Below are 6,000 nucleotides of genomic sequence, written 5' to 3'. Positions count from 1 at the left end.
CTCTGTTTAATAAAGCAATATGCTGAAAATGTAATATACAACATTATTACAAAGCAATACGTGCACTTGTGAATTAATCACTCATTGTCTTTAAATAATATTTTATACGACGCTTATAACCCTTTGTAAAAATGAGAAAACAAAAATACATAATGTAATTCCGTGTTTTAATCAACTTCATGAAACAAACTATCCTAGATATTCATGTAGTATGAACCATTGTTACAGTATACTACATATACATACACTCATGTAATAACCTCCGTATGTCGAACAAAACCAGTAATACATATGCTCACGTCCACCGATACATAGTACCTCCTTAAGTCTGATAGCTTTGCTTACAAAAAGCGTTATTATGTTGTGTAAATGAGTTTTCACCCCCACAGAACCAGACATCCCCGACCAAACCGACCCATGAAAGATCAATACCTCGGTATACCAGCCTCCTAGTCACAGCCAAATTGAATCCGCCTGTTCTGTGTGCCAGATTATTGTAATGTGAACAATAATTAATACCCCTACCAAACAGTCCGACAGATTACTTATACAACAAGTGGATATTGCCGTGTTATTCTCATATTTTACACCCTCGTTTTACATTGGCACAATAATGGAGATATCTCGTTTAGATAAAATATACATATAGATAGCTAAACAGCCTTAAACTGAGTTATACACTATAGTGCTGAACATACATCTACGGGGGAAGAGCCAATTTCCTGGAAGTAGTTATGTGGTCGTGTATACAACTAAAATAAGTATAATCTGGTCCCCGAGAACAGTATTACATAGTGTATATACAATTAGAGGGCTGATACAGGCACAGATACAGATATCATTCCATAGACACTAATATACAATGCAGTATAGTAAACTATATGAAAATCGACTTCTGTTTAATCCAAGCAATAGAAAGGATGTCGACATGATAGCGAACCCCCATTCAAACTTTAAAATCGACTAAACTATTACAAACTATAAACAAAATATAGATTTACACGGATACTCCTGTAAAAGTACCAGGATAATAAGACCAGGTGATCCGGAAGATTAAGAGTCCTCTGCTTCATCGACGTCACCTGCCATACAGATCTTGGTCAAAACCGGATTAAATCACAATCTTAAATCAGCTAGGTATAGCAATACGTGTCAAACACGTTTGACTTCATATCACATTTACCTTAAGGATGTGACATACAAATCTCCAGCCCGAGGGATGATGGTGTTGTTGTCTAGGTTCTGACGAGGGTTAGGCAATAAAGGATATCACCCCCAGGTACGGGAAGGATTTCTTATCTCCAAACATACCATTTTATTTACGCAGCACCCAATTTAAAAAAAAGAAAGAACAATATTGTATTGTAGTACAGTGTTTACACTGTTATCTGATCTGATAGACCCCCATATAAAACAGTATTCCCATAACCATTCCATGTAATATCATGGATATTGTTTTTTTCTAATATCATCGAGTAATAAAAGTACACTATTCACAAAATGCCCAGAACGAGAAAGTTTGGGATATGATCAAGAAGGCAGCTCACTGTATAGCAGCATATGATGATGTGTTTCCATATTGAAATATCAATAAGATAGTGACCTAGTTTTGTATACTATCTCTAACAACTAGACCTCTCTTTTAGGTAACTGAGCTATGGTGGTGAATTCTCGCAGCTTGTCGTAGACCTAATTTCTATCGCACGTATACCACAGTAAATTCTAATTTGGGACATAAACTTTTGTCTATGTATCATATTCTATTAAACCCACAATATACCTCCAATGGTTAAAATGCCGTTTTAATGCCTCACGTGCCAAATTATATCTCAATACCATACATGACATAATTAGTTTGTTTGGAGTTTCTTGCATCAGCAGGGATCATATCAGGACGGTTGACGTAACTGGATCGTTAATTTAGTTATTAATATTTCAAGGTGCAATAAGCGATTGCTGTACGCCTTATGTTCAATCTTATAATTGGTGAAAAGGGAATATAGTATTCATACCCATATATAGGCAGCAATTATCACAGCCTTGTAGAATATTGTTTTAAAGATACGTGCATGTCAGTTGCATCTTTAACTATGCCGAATCATAAATTAAACTTCCCCACACTGCTGACTAGTTGTTCTAGGTCAATGATCTTAGAGGCCAAACATGTGGGTATTGGAAAGGCAAGTTAGTAAAATATATAGAGGAGGGAGCTGAATAGTCAATTTATTCATTGTAAATAGTTACACTAGAAATTTCTATTCAATATGTATTATATGTGTATCAGCTCTAGGTAAAGATTCAAACATGACTTGTATTATGACGAAATCCACCGGCTTACACACCAGCGGAGCTTACCGGCTAGCTGTCCCTTTCTTCTGGTATCAATCTTCAAGATACAAAATTCAGAATGAAAATTGGGAAAATATTTTTTAAACAACTTGTATAATGGAACGCTGATTAGCCTGCTTTAATTTTTGATATCATAATTGGCATGTCATCGTTATTCCCTCAAACTATGTTAATATAGGTTATTGTTCGATTTGAAAGGAGCAGCAATGCATAGATACATTTTGACATCAGTGAAATGTTGTTTGAAATTGAGTATCAGAAAAGTTTCATATGCTACTAAACTGGACATGGTACTTAGCTTTTATGTTATAACGTGTAAAAAGTCTAGTGGATGTGATGTTGTTTATGTCATCACGTGTAAAATATCTGGTGTATGTGATGTTGTTTGTTATCACGTGTAATTTTTTTTTTTTTTTTTTTTTTTAGTGTTGTGATGTTGTTTGTTATAACCTGTACAATGTCTGGTGTATATGATGTTGTTTATGTTATAACGTGTACAATGGCTGGTGTATATGATGCTATCTATGTTATCACGTGTAAAAAGTCTCGCGAACACGATGTTGCTAATCTTATACAGAATACAATCTAATTAAAATCTAGATGGTCATTCTCAATACGTTACATTGACATCTAACGACATCACATAAGATGTCACGTTAGGATGACCTTTTGGATTATTACTTACAGAATATTGGAAGTGAATTTCGTATGGGCGATATAGCATGACTAGAGTGCATAGCTTGCATAATCTGTCAAACGAAGCATATAGCTATATACAACCTGTACCGATATGGTTAGCTTCAGATGCATGCTTTGACGAATGGGTGAGATCGATGACATCGAAAAATTGACAATTCAACCTAAAAGTGAAATATTGAGATAACAAAGTTCACCTGAACGTGACCCCGATGTCGTTAGATGTTCATGTAACGTAGTGAGAATGAGCATCTATTTTTTATTAGATAGTACAAAGTAAAAAGTCTGGTGCATGTGATGTGATGTTATCATGTGTACAATGTCTGGCGTATGTGATGTTGTTTATGTAAAGCCGTCCGAGTAACTCTTCTGTTTTGCTGTTAGTGTTTGACGGCAATATTCTGTGTTAAAAACGCCCACTTATGTAACGCTTTCTGATATTGTTTGACAACTTCATTTTGTGTAATTATGCTTTATTATGTATCAACATTTTTCATGTCAATGAAGTCATATGTGATGTTCTGAACTATATTTCTATCTTCAACATCATTATGCTGAGTTTGTTTTACATGATATGTTTGGAGTCGAGTGTGGGATACAATAGCATTTTCAACAATACGGCTGTTTACATTTTGAACATGAAAAAATATTGCACAACAAAAATTCTGATTCCGATTTCGAACGATGTTATATCGCAAAACATGAATGTATCTAGAAATAATATCTTGAATGATTTATCAAAACATTGCTTTTGATTTCCGCCGTTGTTACGTGAAATCGGTGTGAAACGCCCATTCATGCAATATTTTTGAAAGCAAAAGTCTTTCTTACAATTAAATTCACTGCAGAAGATTGTGGCCTTAATCATTTTCCTCGAGGATAATCGTGTCATGTCGCGAGTTCACATACTGTATAACATAACTACCGTTAGTCAAAATATTGTTTGATGCTGTTCCTCGTGACGTCTCTCTCTGTAACAACAATGTGACACAATTCTGTTCTAGACATCATCATGTAGTCCTTTTTATTGCCAACATTATCATTGTTTAATGATAAGTATAGCATAGAAACAACACGGTGTTTGAGTATGTTGTTTCAGTAAAACACAGCCTGTTTTAGTAACAACGTCGTCGCGAATCCTCCTGTTGTTTCTTGACAAATCTGTCTGTGTAACGACGCTGTGATTTGTCAGGCTCCGTACTGGTGTCTGAAGTAACAACACTTCAACGAACGTCGCGAACCCTGCAACACGGAGACGTGTCAACGAAGGCAGCAAATATCTGGGATTGATACGGAGTCACAGTAAAACCAGGCCCGGCAGTGGTGCCATCAACAGTTTGTAGTGTTGCATGGATCAGATCATCCGTCCCGTGGAATCTCTCAATACAATTAATGTATTGAATTCTGACAATTCATTATACCATATTGATGAGCCTACTTTAACTGCTGCTCAGTAGAACTGCGCATCACCACTATACTTGGTCTGTGGCGGCAAGCGCGTGCGACTTGGCTGTCGTCTGCTCCTCCGCTGTACCACTTAGAGAAGCAGAGAAGCAAGGGGGTATCACACAGTACTCGTTGGAAGCACAATATACCATTGGAATATTCAGAGAGGTCATATGAACGTCACCAGCTTCATCATTAAGGTAAGTGAATATTGGGCTATGCTATTTATGGAGTAGTTCGAGTTACTCCTAAAGTGTTTTAACATTTATTCATAGCTTATTCACTATGGACTATGACATTAGCTTACCTGCAGCATGTTATTTCAATGTTTTAATAATTTGGGGGTTGTTTATGTAAGGCGATTTCTATATTCGTCGGTGTAGTACAGTTCTGTTACCCATAAGATAACTGCCCGCTGCCTTGCTGCCACAATTTCATCATCGTTTCACTTCCTTTGGTTCTTGGCAACGCTCCCAGATTGTCTCTTTACCTGTAAAGTTGATTAGAAATTGGAAAAACAATTGCACTTATCTATATATGGCATGTCTCAATTAACTTTTTTTCTACTTTAATCATTGATTTCTTCAAAGCGATACGTATACGTTTAAAAGAACACGAGGACTAAATTGTAGTTACAATGCATTAGTAAAGAGTCCTAAGATATAATATTAACAGATTTTTTTCATAAAAGTATATTTATAAAAAAAAAAAACTCGAAAATACTGAAAATAAAACTGGTGATTGATCCTTTCAACGTATAGCACGATAGGCATGTCTTAAAAAAAAAGTTTAGTACTTCAAAAATACAAATTGGCTTTATACCGGATTTCTTCAAATATTAAAAGAATATCTAAAAAGTGAAAATAAAAATAAACCTTTGAACAAAGGACATTTCTTTTTCATAGATAATAACTTATTTAAACACTTTATTCAAAACCTCATAGACTGCGATATATGTCAATTACTTCCAGCCGGCGAGGTTAAACCGTTTTCAATACTATCATGCGGACTACCCGGCAAAACGTGAGGTCAAATTTCGCGTTTTTGATTAAACATAAGTTAAATGGTAGCAAAAGTGGCAAATTGGCTGGACGCGGTACCATTCCTTAATGCTTACACTCGTTATGGTTTAAATGGCGTGACATTATGTCGTAATATTTCACGAATATTCCCAAACGTCGGAATATAGAAGGGTGTTCTCAGAATATCAATTTGGAAACATGATATAAATATTCTGGTATAAATATTCCCCAATTTGAAGTGACTTCTTATCGTGGTATTCAAACTTTGGCTGATTCATTTTCAAATTTTATAAATGTCACTCGTAAAACGCAGTGTTTTAACACATTGAATACTAATTTGCTAACATGGAGAGCGTACATGTGCGGAAGCAGGTGAAGAATATGCCTGCTGTTACTCACTGCTTGCCGTAAGAGGCGATTGAAAGTGGGCCGGTGAAGACTGGGGGATTTTCTTCCGTGTCTTCTATTAAAGGGACATTAAAGGGAC

General features: G+C 35.7%; 1 protein-coding gene across 1 annotated transcript in view; it reads left to right on the top strand.

Annotated features, from left to right (window-relative positions):
- Positions 1-4,369: 4,369 nt before the first annotated feature.
- LOC117329915 overlaps positions 4,370-6,000 on the top strand; it is a 40,320-nt gene continuing 38,689 nt past the window's right edge. Inside the window, exon 1 of the mRNA XM_033888152.1 lies at positions 4,370-4,691. The gene's annotated coding sequence lies outside the window, so the exon portion shown is untranslated. The remainder of the gene's footprint in view (positions 4,692-6,000) is intronic.

Source organism: Pecten maximus, chromosome 1 (assembly GCF_902652985.1).
Source record: "Pecten maximus chromosome 1, xPecMax1.1, whole genome shotgun sequence".
NCBI lineage: Eukaryota > Metazoa > Mollusca > Bivalvia > Pectinida > Pectinidae > Pecten > Pecten maximus.
The sequence above is the reverse complement of the archived record's forward strand: the minus strand, read 5'-3'. Positions and strand labels throughout refer to the sequence as shown.